The sequence below is a fragment of the Podarcis erhardii genome (assembly GCF_964252035.2).
Source record: "Podarcis erhardii genome assembly, chromosome: 16".
Taxonomy (NCBI): Eukaryota; Metazoa; Chordata; class Lepidosauria; order Squamata; family Lacertidae; genus Podarcis; species Podarcis erhardii.
Window position 1 is genome coordinate 25,825,424 of NC_138514.1, and position 13,583 is coordinate 25,839,006.

General features: G+C 46.0%; 1 protein-coding gene across 1 annotated transcript in view; it reads right to left on the minus strand.

The window, feature by feature from the left end:
- Positions 1-8,012, minus strand: part of MTMR4 (myotubularin related protein 4) — a 47,833-nt gene extending 39,821 nt beyond the window's left edge. Inside the window, exons 1-2 of the mRNA XM_081843816.1 lie at positions 7,912-8,012; positions 108-170 (exon numbers count right to left, since the gene is read on the minus strand). The gene's annotated coding sequence lies outside the window, so the exon portion shown is untranslated. The remainder of the gene's footprint in view (positions 1-107; positions 171-7,911) is intronic.
- Between the last annotated feature and the right edge of the window lie 5,571 nt (positions 8,013-13,583).

A 13,583-nucleotide genomic window follows, 5' to 3' on the forward strand; every position in this document is an offset into this window, starting at 1 on the left:
GGAAATGGAGCGAATTTACAACATGCTAGGAGAAATTATACCTGGGTCTTTGTTCAGCAAATGCAGAAATGAAACGCAGAACTGAAGACATTAGCCATTAAAAGTACCTTGTAAAGTCTCAGTCTTCCTCGGTTCGCAGGCGTCCGATTGTACTGGAAATAGACATTTTCCTGAGGGAAGAAAAGTGAATGGAAATCAAGGGAGTGGGGAAGAATACCAAAGGACAACAGCTTTATCCTTGCATCTCCCTAATAAATCATGCCACACCAACTCCCTTCACTGTTGAAACACTCCAGCTGGTTTGAGAAAAGAAGAGTCCAGCAAACTGGATGCCGTAAAGCTGCCCTGTGCTGAGCTAGATTATTATTATTTACTGGATTTATATACCACCCTATACCCGGATGGGCCAATGGTCTCGCTCACTATAAAGCATCTTCTTAAATTCCTGGTTGATGCATCGGCACACACAAATTTCTCCCCAAGCAATTCAGTTACCACAAACATTCAAGCCAATCTGTCCATAACTTTACCAAAGTTAACCAAAAAGAAAAATAAAATCATGGAAGTTTAAATAAGAAACTGCAGAACCAAGAATAAGAAATCTGACATTATTTCTCACAAAAGAGTGGGTCAGATGATATTATAATTGAGGTTCCTTCCCTCTGCATCACAAAAGAGCTGCTGCTCATTTGAAGCTACATCAACTTTTTATGGTCATGCCTTGATGCTCCAGCAAACATTAAGGCCAGATAAAGATTTCACACCTACAGCTTCCTCTGTCAGGATGTGTTTTGCCTGCTTGTTAAAAGTCCCATTTTACTGAGCTCTCATTGAGGTTTTCCCCCCCCCAGTATACCATAATCAGTGTGTGAGTGCAATATGCAAAGCTCTCTCCAATTCCGTAAGAACAGAATGAGACCAAGGCTCAGCCTAGGCATATATTTTGTTTCTCTGTGACCAGTCAGATGCTTCCAGGAAGTCCAGAAGCAGGGCATGAGGGCAACAGCCCTTTCCTGCTGTTGCTCCCCAAGAACTAACATACAGTAAAAGACTCCCTCTAAACATGGAGGTTCCATACAGCCACTATGGCTAATTGCCATAAGCCAGGGGTGGGTAACTTCAGGTCTGAGGCCAAATGCAGTCCTCTGACCCCCTGTGCTTGGTCCTCAGAACAGACCCCAGGTTGAACCCCTGCTTTGCACTCTTCTTTGAGTGTTTTTACCTGGCTGGAATGTTTCCTTGAACTCCAATCATGTTTATGATCATGCCTGAATGGAAAGCAGAGAAGGGTGTGGGAGTGCAGAAAGTAGCCTACTGCACAAAGGTAAAATCTGCATTCATTGCTCTGCTCACTTTTGCCTCTGGCCCTGCCCATCACTGGTATGCAGACCTCAAAAGGTTGTCCTGAAGGGAATGAGGCCCTGGGGTTGAAAATGCTGCACCCCATCTCTCCCATATCGACCTCTCTTCCTCCTTCAGCCTACACCCCCATGATCATTTTGGTTGTGCCTTTCTGCAGCTTTACCAGCTTCACAGTGTATTTTTATTTTTAATGTGGCTTGCCAGGGAGGGTTGTCAGGCTGCAGCCTAGAGATTCCCGGTGCACCTTTAAAATCTACCACTGAATAAGGAAATGAGGCAGACAGCCCTGTTATCTCTTTCCATCCCCCCCCAGATTGCAAATCCAGATTGCAAATCTAAATTGATGCATCTGGTGAAACTAACTCCAACCTAAGAAAGGCCACACCACAATAAGCCACATAGCTTTTAAGGTGCCACAGCACTGCTTATCTTCAATTGCAAAGATTAATTATGCTCTCCCCAATGTGTCCAGATCAGTGTGGGTGACAAAAAACCCTTCAAATACCTTGACTGTTAAATCCTTGTTATAAGAGACAAGCTGTTACCTGTGGTGGCCGGCTAATCTGAAACATGTGCGATTGAGGTGTCAACACTACTTTCAGCTCAATACTAAATGCACTGCCTTGATACATAAGGCACTTCCAGGTAAGCGAATTTATAAGCAGACGGCATGATACAAAAACCTATTAATTAAAAATGGAATACAGGGCCAACTTCAGCTGCTGTAGAGAAACATGCATACTCATCATATCAACAGGCGCTGGCAGAGTAAAAAGAAATTTAGAAGCCCCAATGAGCATCTGATTCACCAAAAAGCTATTCTCAAGCTGAAGCATGTCCACAGAAGTCACCTGTATCAATCAGGAATTGGCTCCAGATGACCAGGAAGTGAAAACTTAAGACTTACAAACTGGAAAAGACATGCCCCTTTTTTCCTTTCATGTTTTCAATATGCTATGAATGATTTCCAGTGGTTGGTGGGCAGCTGGACAAGTAGCTTTTGCAGGGTCATTTGCTGGACTACTTAAAGAATATTAGTGAACCATTTGTAATAAGAAGAAAGATTGGCTATGTTTCCTTCAAGAAGATTCCATGAAGACACAATCACTAAGGGTGGATATGAAAACTACAATAGATAAAATAGACATGTCCTTCTCTTTCTCTTTCTCTTTACCTCCTGGAATGTTTGTCTTGCGTATATCTTATCTTCTAATTGTGTTTTATTGCTTTTAACATATGAATTGTAAGCTGCTTGGGGCAATTCATGTGAGCTGGAAAAACAGCATAATTTATCAAAGCATAGAAGATGAATTTTATTTGAGAGGGAATTTCAAACTTTCAAGTGTTTAAAATAATGTAAAAAAATTGCACACAAGACTTATTTCGTGCACAACCCTGGATCTTTGTTGAACATCCAGATTCAGTAACAGAACATGTGAAGTAAGAAGGAGCGCCACTGCAATGAATAAGCACAATCATGCACACACATCCATCGGGGATTAGGACAAGAGCTGCACAGAAGCATACCAAGGGACAAGCATCCTCTCCAGATGTTCTGGTGCCCAGCTCATTTCAATCTACTGGATTTAACCTTTAAAGCCCCAACAGTTTGGGAACAAGTTACCTGAAAGATTGTCTCCTCCCACATCTATCCCCCCCCCCATACTTTTTCTCTGAGCACCCTACTAGATGAGGAAGTGTGATGGGTGGCTACTGGAGAAAGGGTCTTTTCAGTGGTGGTGCCACATTCCACAATGTCCTCCCAGGAATGCTCTCCTGGCACCCATGCTATGATCCTTTTTTGCACCAGGTTAAGTCCTTTTTTATTTTTCTGGGCATTTTAAACTGATATTTTAGTGCATTCTAATATTCTTTATAAAGTTTGTTACTCGTGGTTTTAATTCTATTTTTTATTTTGATTATTTGTTTGCTTGTGAAGTCCCGCCCCCCCCCCACTGCCCCCGTCCCCACACACAAACCACCATGGCTTGTAGAACGTATTGTTCACCATCCAGATAAATTATCTGGGTGGGATAAATGGTGCAAGTAAATAAATAAATAATAAACAAACAGCACAGCCTGACAGAGACAAGACAGGGTGGACGATGGTGCCACTGTCAGGTGGCAGTGAAGGATCTGGTAAGGCAAGATCAGGATTATTCAGAAGGTTTTGCTAATAATCTGGAAACTGAAACAAAGTCTTTAAATGTAGAATACATTATGGTGTGTGAGAGAGAGAATGTTACAGCAAACAAACAAAACAGATCTATTGTGGCAAAAATGTTACTGGACTAGAGCAGACTTCATCAGATGCATGTGAATTGCCTACTCAGGACCTTCCAGTCTACCAGTTCTATAATTCTCATAATAAAAAGGCATCCCTGAATGATAATAAGAACCCTTTCCCTCATAAACGCAAGAAATACTGCTAGCCCCAGGCACATATCTGTGTTTAGAGGCAAGGATTCCACTGTGTCGTTTCCAAGCACTTCACATTTTAGAAAATAAGCACAGAGTTCTGCATACACCCACACAGAGTCAGACCCCACCCTAGAATCTGTTTTGAACGCTGTGGAATCAGACCTGGAACGCACAAAGTAAAAGCTGCCAGAGTGATAGCAAAAGCACCTCTAAGAATATGAAGCAATTTCCCTGAATCATCACTGAGCAGGCAACCATACAAAACCCACGTCCCTCATGCCTCGGGGACCGTGGGCATGTGGCCTGCCCAGCTACCACTGATTTTAGAAATTAAGCTCATACTCACAGACACACACTCTGAAGGCCTTGGCCTCTCCCTTTAATGTTGTAGCTCAATCCAAGAGTGTATTAAATGGCAGAGTGAAAGTGGAAGCACCTCACAGTGTGTACAGTGTATCCCTCCCACACAGCTGCATCTAGGATTGAGGAAGGAAAGGCGGGGGGAGTGTTTTCAAGTCCTCTCCTTTTGGAAAGTGAGCACCCAGTGCACCCTCATGACACCACAGGGCCCTCATTAAGCAACAGATAATTTGCACCAGTAAGGGTGAGTATGTGTCACAGTTTACCTGCACAAGGGTAGGGGTCACTACTGAGTGTTGGAAGTAGAAGGTCCCAGATTCATCCCCCAAGATTTCCAGTTAGAAGGTATCAGGGAGGAGATGATGTAAAAGACTCAGTCCAAAACTGCCAGACAACAGCAGCAGATACTATCGGGTTAGACAGAGCGCTGCTCTGGTATCAGCTAGCTTCCTGTGACATTACAGCATCAGCTCAACCCTACAAGAAAAGAAGTCTCTGGGTGCATGCAGAATGTAGATATTGGTTGTTCCTTATACGCCTGTCTGTACTTGCACCATGAAGTATTATTTCTTCTTGAAATGAAAGGTGTGATTGTGTGTGTGTGTGTGTGTGTGTGTGTGTAGTAATAATATCAGTAATAGGAATGATTATGGTGGTGATGTAAGAAATATACAAACATGTATTTTTCAGTCAGTTAGCCATGGTCTAGTTCTCACAAACTGGAGAGGAGGAGAATGACAAAATATTTTCTGGTACCCCACCACTTCAGACAGCAAATGTGGGGAGTTCATATTGCCAACTACTCCTTCATGCACAAACTAACATCATCCCATGGAAAAAAGGAGGCATTTACCCTGACATGCTAGCTTTCTTTTTTCATCTTTTCAGCTGTAAGCAGCACCACTAAACACAGTGGGGCTGCCTTCTGAGCAAACATCCTTAGAACTGCCATTTAAATGTTTTCTGTTCAATTAAATCTGCCTAAATTTGCATACAAATAAAATAACGGTTTAGAACAACAACAAACCCCCATTGTTTTTAAACAGTGGAGTGCAAATAATCATATCGCAACAGGCCTTCGCTTGTCTGAGGGAAAAATGTTTCTTTCTGAAAAAGACATCAGCAAGTTTCACACAAACATTATGGAAAATTATTAAAAACAATTAACTATTTAAAAGTGTGGCCTAGTTAACTGGGACTCAATCAAAAGTTTTCTCAATGGATTGCTTAAAGACTGATCGCCTAAAACTTGCAGTCCTAACCGAAAGCTACTATGTTACATTGCAAAACTGCCTTGAGCATGCTGAGTGAGAGGTAACATATTTAAATGTATGGGGTGTGAGGGTGGGGGAGACCGAACAATGGAACCCATGCCTGCTTGGCAAAACACCTTCTCCCTCCACCTTGGGGCTTACTCAGAATTCTGTGTGCCATGGACATGATGTAGCTTCTAGGACCAAAAGAGACATGAGCTCTACTTGCTTTAAGAAATTACCTTATGGCAGGGGTAGGAAGCCTTTGGCCCTCCAGATGTTGCTGGACTACAGTTCTCAACAGCCCCCACTCCTGGCCATGCTGGCTGGGGGTGATATGGAGGGCCACAGATGTCCCCCACCCCAGTGTTACCTCCAAACTCAGACAACCCCCATGGGTTATTTTTTGAATGTTTGCACCCCTTTCAGCTGGGAGCCAAACCAATCCTAAGCTTGGAGACCAGACTGTGAACCCATCTGCTAAATTTGCTTTCTCCCCCCGCACCCACCCACTCCAAGTGGTATTTGGGGCAAGAGTGGCAGGGGTTATGGGCATAGCTGTCAACGTTTCCCTTTTTTAAAGGGAAATTCCCTTATTCCGAATAGGATTCCTCGCAAGAAAAGGGAAAAGTTGACAGCTATGGTTATGGGCCATTAAAAGCAAAGTATAGCCAGACATTTCCAAAGGACATGGGGCGACATCTCTCCCCAAGATGCTGGGCCTTCTACTTTCTGCCCCTTCTACTTTCTCCCATGATGTTGAAATCGTGCCCAGGACAGGCAGAGTCCCTGGAGCTGGAATACTTGGAGATTTGGGGCCTGGCATTGGTGGCATTCTAGAACCAGCAGGCAAATGTCTCTGTATGTATCAGATATATCAGCCTTTGCCAACCTAGTGTTCGCAAGACTTTTTTTTTTACTACAACTCCCATCAGCCTCAGCCAATACAGCCATGTGATGATGGGGCTTATGGGAGCAAGGCCGCTCAGGCTGAGGCTGATGGAAGTTGGAGTCCAAAACATCTGGAGGGCACATCAGGCTGCCAGAAAGCTGAGTCATATGAGCATCAGTTTTCCTTTTAGCAGATCACTGCATGGACAGGGACAGGGACCATCTGTGACCCTCCGCGCTTCCCATTTGGGGTATCTGGTTGGCTGCTGTGGGAAACAGGATCCTGGACTAAAGCGACACCCTTTGGCCTGATCCAGACACAGGCTCTTTTGATATTCTTGGGCTGCAGCTCCCATCACCCTTAATCACTCCCCTATGCTGGCTGCAGAGGGTTGGGAGTCCAGAAACCTCCCTTGGAAAAGGATAGCTACAGTTGCTGCTTACAAACTGACAAAATGAGTCATTTTGGACTCACAGCTGTCCATGGAGGCGCAGGTCAATTCTGTATCCAGGGCAGCTGTCTACCAACTCCACCTGGTACGCAGGCTGAGACCCTACCTGCCCGCGGACTGTCTCGCCAGAGTGGTGCATGCTCTAGTTATCTCCCGCTTGGACTACTGCAATGCGCTCTATGTGGGGCTACCTTTGAAGGTGACTCGGAAACTACAACTAATCCAGAATGTGGCAGCTAGACTGGTGACTGGGGGCGGCCGCCGAGACCACATAACACCCTTCCAGCAGATGTCAAAGCGATAAACAACTACCTGACATTCAGAAGACACCTTAAGGCAGCCCTGTTCAGGGAAGTTTTTAATCTGTGATATTTTAGTGTATTTTTTGTTTCTATGGAAGCCGCCCAGAGTGGCTGGGGAAACCCAGCCAGATGGGCGGGGTACAAATAATAAATTATTATTATTATTATTATTATTAGGGTTGAGTTCGCTGGGGGGAGTACTCTGCATGTGCTTAGAGGGAAGGGATATAACCAGTTTAGTAGGAGGATGAGAGAGAGAAAATGAGAAATCGTTCTGCACATGCTGGGGGTGCTGGGAGAAATCACTCGGCACATGCTCAGAGTAAGGACTACAGAGCCTTCCTAGAAACAGGTAGTACGGCTGTTGGGGGGCAAGAGGGAGAGAAATCACTCGGCACATGCTCAGAGAGAGGGGGCTGCAGATACATCTTAAGAAACTGTCAGTGCAAACGTCGGTGGGTGGCGAAATCACTCTGCCCATGCTCTAAGGGAGGGGAAATGTAACCCGTTTCGCAGGAGGGCGAAGCCTTCAGTGCCGACCAGCACTTCCGCACACACGCACGCCCCTTGAGCATGTGCAGAGGGCAGAAGTGGGCGGGGCTTAAGAGAGGGGGGCTCCCGGGGAGAGGCGTGGCCTGGCGCGGGTGTGGAGGTGCGTGTGTATGTGGAGGCCCCTCCCTCCCACCCTCTCTCCGTGCCCCCTGGCGGCTGGCGGCGCTGGGGCTGGGCCTCCTCCTGCGCCTGAGGCGCGGCCTGCTGCGATCTTTGCACCCGGCCCGCCTGCCCCGTGGGGCTGCTGCGACTGAGGGGCCGGGGCGGGCGGTTCAGGGCGGGGCCGGGGCGGGGGCGCGACGGCGGGGGTCTCCTCACCTGCGCTCCTCCCTCCCGACGGCGCTGCTCCCACCTCAGCTGCCGCCGCGCGCCGCTCCCGCCCACCGGCCTCGCAGCGCCCCCTCCCGCCACGCAGCCAATCAGCGAACGCAGTGGAGGGCCAATCCTGAAGCACGCGCTCGCCCCGCCTTGAGGGAGGGGGTGGGCCCTCCTCGGCGCGCAAGGCCCCGATTGGCCCGCCCCTCCCGTCGATCGACCCTTGCGCAGCTCTCCGCCCTCCCTGCCTGCTTGCCTGACAGGGGAGAGCGGGAGGGACGCACAGGAATGGGAAAGGGCGGGCCGCGGCGGCCAATGAGAAATCACAGCGCGTCCTTCCCGCTGTCCAATAGGAGCAGGGGAAAAGAGAAAAAGGCGCGCCCACGTCCGTTTTCTGCTCGGCGCTGTCAAAAGAAAGGGAGGAGGAAAAGGAGGAGGAAAGTAAAGCGCCGGCTGATTGGCTGAAACGGGGAGGCGCGCCTGGGAAGCTCTCGGCGGGCAGGCGCTTCCGGAACTATTTTAGCGCCTCCGAGCATTGGCCACGCCCGCCCGCCCTCCTCGCCACGCCCCTGCGACGCCTCCATTTCAGTCCAATCAAAGGGCGAGGCGGGGCGCTGTTCTGCCTGGACCAATCGGAGCACGAGGAAGCGTGAGAGTGGCGCTCCCTTTCTCCTTTGTCACCTCTGCCCTCCAGGTGGTGCTCCTCCGTGGGTGGGGCCCGTGCCCTCGTTCATTTGCATATTAATCGGAGGCATGAACCCTGGTGTGAGTTCAGATAACGCAACAGCTGCAGTAATAACAACGGGTATTCAACAATTGCAATAATGCTAATTATTTGTTATTATTCTTGCAGGGGGCTGAACTGGATGACCCCTGAGGATCCTTCGAACGCTACACTTCTATGATTCTATTATTATATTATTACTGTTCTTGTTATTCAGCAGTCTCCAAGCAACTTTCAGTATAATTTAAACATACATTTACAGTATTATAGTATTAACACATACACTATATAAAAAATCCGTAGAGAAATCATATACGTAATTGAAATGATTATGATAATGACTGAGGAACTTAATAAGCTAATATTTCATGAATATTAGCCTAGCAAAGGATGGGTGCTTGGTGATTTAGCACTTTGCATGCAGATGCTCCCAAATTCATCAGGAAGGTTTTGCCTTTCCCCCATAACATATATATTCAGTGCTTTTTTCTGGGGGTACACAGACTCCAAAACATTTTGTGAATATAAGTTTGGCCTCATTGAGGGGCAGTATTTCAATATGAGTAGGAAAAAGGGAGTATCCCTAAACTTTTTTTTTAAAGAAAAACACTATATATTTATTGACAAAACAAAAGCGATCTTCAGGTTATATCTCTTGTTAGTCAGACACAGAGTAGATCCACTGAAATTAACATACATGGCTAATTTTGATCCATTAATTTCAGTGGCTCTACTCTAAGTGGGGATAATTACAATTCAGTGAATTAAAAGGCAACACAACCTAAGTCACAGTTTCCAATAAATACTTCAAACGAAATATCACCAGCCTTTGAAATCTGCACTTTTCTGAATTCTAAACATTAGGGCTGACCTCCGTCTAGATTTGGGGCAGGATCTGGGTCTATGCATTAGAATTAAGGCAACATAACCAAATTTTGCATCATGGTTCCTAAGCTCAAGGAGCATAATATTGTCATTTTTTGATACAGTTGGGTGCCATTTTGAATCAAGATGGTGGAGCAAAACCTGCACTTTCTTAGGGGGAGTGTCCTCAGACCTCCTAGGTGCCCCTGGATACATACTAGTGCAGGGGTCTGCAACCCTCAGCTCCGGAGCCGCATGTGGCTCTTTTACACCTTTGCCGCGGCTCCGGGGCGGATACCTTAAATCTGTCAAGGCTGCTGTATTCACAAGGTAAAGGGACCCCTGACCATTAGGTCCAGTCGTTACCGATTCTGGGGTTGCGGCGCTCATCTCGCCTTATTGGCCGAGGGAGCCAGCATTTGTCCGCAGACAGCTTCTGGGTCATGCGGCCAGCATGACTAAGCTGCTTCTGGCAAACCAGAGCAGCGCACGGAAATGCCGTTTACCTTCCCGCCGGAGTGGTACCTATTTATCTACTTGCAGTTATTGGCGTGCTTTTGAACTGCTAGGTTGGCAGGAGCAGGGACCGAGCAACGGGCACTCACCCCGTCGCGGGGATTCGAACCACCGACCTTCTGATCGGCAAGTCCTAGGCTCTGTGGTTTAACCCACAGCACCACCCGCATCCCCACTGTATTCATAAACAGACCCAATTGTTTCATGCCCCTCTTGCAACTGTTTTTATACATTCTTAATCACTTTTATCTTATTCTAACTGTATTTTTGTAGGGGAGGATTCTAGAAACCACCAACAAGAGGGGGGCTTTTTTTGAATTGAAAGGTGGAACAGACATTTTCTAAAATAAAACATACATTCCATTGCTGGCTAAGCACCTGCCTTTCTTATTTCAGAAACTGAAAATGTTAAGTTTCTCCTTTCTCATTCCCATTCTTCATTTTTAATTCCTCTTCAGTTCCACGTTGCCTCCGGTTCAGAAGTCCGTCGCCCACCACAGGTTTCTAAGTGATGCGAGTTCTCATAAGCAATTTTTTTCAAAGTATTGGAATCTTTCGTGAAAAACTGAAGCTTCTTAAAGACATTTAATAACTGGTTATCAATGTAATGAAGACTTAGCAAATCCCCGAATTGTTATAATAATGTGTCCTCATTTCATGAAACTGCAGTTTCTTTGCAGCAAAGTTTCAGCACTGTTAGTTTGGCAGTGATAATTATATGGCAACAGCCTGGCCAGGAACATGAAGAAATTGGTGGAATATGCCTTATGTTGTTAGAACGCCTCCAGTTCATTTTGCTCCTGGGTAAAATAATTAGCAAAGCATGCTCGATTTATTCCCATACTTTTGAGAGGCCTTCTGAAATAGTTCCACAAAAAAATTACATTTTAAATTCATTTTTCCTTGTTAAAATGGTAGGTAGAATCACAGAAATGTACTCCTAAGGGTCACCATCCAGCCCCCCGCAACACAGGAAAACACAGCTCATGCATATTGTCTAATCCTGTGCTATGGACATTCCTAGACTTGGGAGTCTTCTACTGCATTTAAAGGGGTGTTGGGATTGTCTCCCTTTAGATATGTGGCTGAATGAAAAATGATATGAAATGAACTCTGAAGAGAGACAATTCAGCAAACCTGCAGACGGAACAGCAGGTGCCTCAAAGTTCTGAAGAAACAAGATTGGCCCAGGGTCAAAGTGGGTGGGTTGCCGTGGTAACAATGATTTGCCCTCCATTGTGACATCTCTCACTTCTCCCTTAAAAGCCACTAACTACAGGTGTCCATTGTGTGTCTACAGGTGTCTACTTAATAAGAGTAGAAGCAGGGAAATTAAGGAGAAAACTTGGAATAATCTTGGAAGCTGCTAAGGGATGAACTAACTTGTCCCCATGTCCTTCTCTTGTTGCAGTTGTGCCACAACTCTTCAAGGCTTTTCCCGTAGCCTGAGGTTAGTACTGGGGGAAACAAAAGAGTAGGGACTGGATTCCTCAGACCCACTGCCCATGGTCTTTGCCCCCAATTCTGCAGTCTCTGATGCGGCGAAGCCCTCACCTCGCTATGAACTGTCAGCCTGATTTCTGCCATGGCTTTTCTTGGTCCAGATAATCAGGAACTGTCAAGCAGCTGTTCAGAGGAGCTTCCGGAACATAGAAAGCTCAGAACAACTGGCTGCCAAGGCAATTCTAGTGAGTGCAAAGTTGTGTAAGTTACCCTCACGGTGAGGTGGTTGGGAGGGCCAGGGATGGGATTTGGGGAACATTATGTGGGTCTGTCTGAAACGAGGACCATGCAGGGATAGGGCATGGAATTGCCCATTTCTGTGGAAAGCAAAGCCTGGAGTTTGGGGTTGGGACCATTCTCCTGATGCCCAAAGAGGGACCTGGGCTTTCTCATCTGCTCTTTCAGGACATCCTGGGGGCACCTGAGTCACTTGAGGCCTTCTTCCAGTTGAGGTGAATTGTGTTTCTTTTAACGGATGGGGGTTGTGGTGGTAGGGCAGAACTCAGGGATAAACTGAGTGTGGGGAATAGCAGTTGGAGGAGGGAGAATGGGGCAAAGAGAACGGGGCAAGGAGAATGGGGCAACTGCACTGGCTGCCGATTAGTTTCCAGGCCCAATTCAAAATGCTGTTCTTGTTATGCATTTCCAACATAGGACCTATGAGCTATAAATGTGGGAAATAAATATGTGGAATAATTCAGTCCCATGAAATAATCATGAAAGATATTTAAAGACATGGCCACAGGTACAAACCAAACAGTTTGTCAAGAAATAAGGAAAATACTCAACTGAAACTGGAATGCTTCCTGTTGGGATTTATAGATATACAGTTAGAAAAGGACGGTGGAACTTTGTTACAGTATATAATTACGGCTGCGGGACTTTTGTATGCACAAAGATTATTACCAACAATGGAATAACGACTGTTGGAACTAACGGACTTAGCTGAGATGGTAAAACTCAAACGTATAATCAGAGAAAAGTCATTGTTAATGTTTGTTAAAGACTGGAAACTTCTCATAGACTTTTTGCCTGAAAAGTAAAATAAAATAATGACATCTGGATTTGAGGATTGAAGATAATGTTTGTTTATAGAAAGTGGCTTTGCGGGGTGTTATATTGGATCGGACAAAGTGAATACTGTTTTTATATAGCAGGCAGTTGAAGAATGGGAAGTTCTTTACTTTCTGAATCTTATTTTTCAATCCTTCTCTTTTAACCTCTTTTCTACTTTTTTTTTATTTCTTCCTTTTTCCCTTCTCTATTTCTCCCCCCACCCACCCACACCTTTTGTGTTTTTATTGTATCTATATAAAAGTCTTTGTTTGGTTTAAAAAGAAGTAAAAAAGATAATAAGTTTTGTATTTATAAACCTTAATAAAAATTATTTAATTGTACTTTTAAAAATTGTTTTTTTAAAAAAAAATATATTTTTTTGTGGAATGTTTTATTGGTTTAATAATAAAGTTACACTGATCAATTTCAACAAAATCTGTAGTGTGTGTCAGGCTTACATCAGTCACATGTGCTGGAGGGAGAAGACGGAGCAGACTGGGATGTAGAGGTATCGGAAGCTGAAGAGGTAACAGGGCTTGGTGAGCAGGAAGAGACTGTGGCAGAGAGCAGTTCAGATTCTGAGGCTGAAGGAGAGGCTGGAGAGGAGAGGGGTAAAGAGGTAGTTGAAGAATCAAGTCTCCCCCTCCTGCTGTCACCAGCTTCCCTCCCCGCTGGTCTCCCAGAAAATGGAGAGGAATGAAAAGAGCAGAGCAAAGAGAAGTAGGAAGGAGGGGACTTCCGGGATAGCGCGAACGGGTAATGGCGGATTCCCTCCGAGCTCTGGAGGGAATCGGCTCCGCTAAGGACGGGTCTTGCCGTGCCGGCGACACGGGGACCCTTAGAAACCGCAGGCGCTGAAGCCTGCGGACATGGAGACTCGGCGGGCACCTTAAGCGCCCTCCCCGACCCGCGAAGAGCCTTTTTAAAGGCTACGGAGGGGACCGGAGAGTCGCGTGGAGCTGAGAGTCGATCGCTGCCTTGGCGGAGCGAAGCCGCGAGCCATGACCGGAGA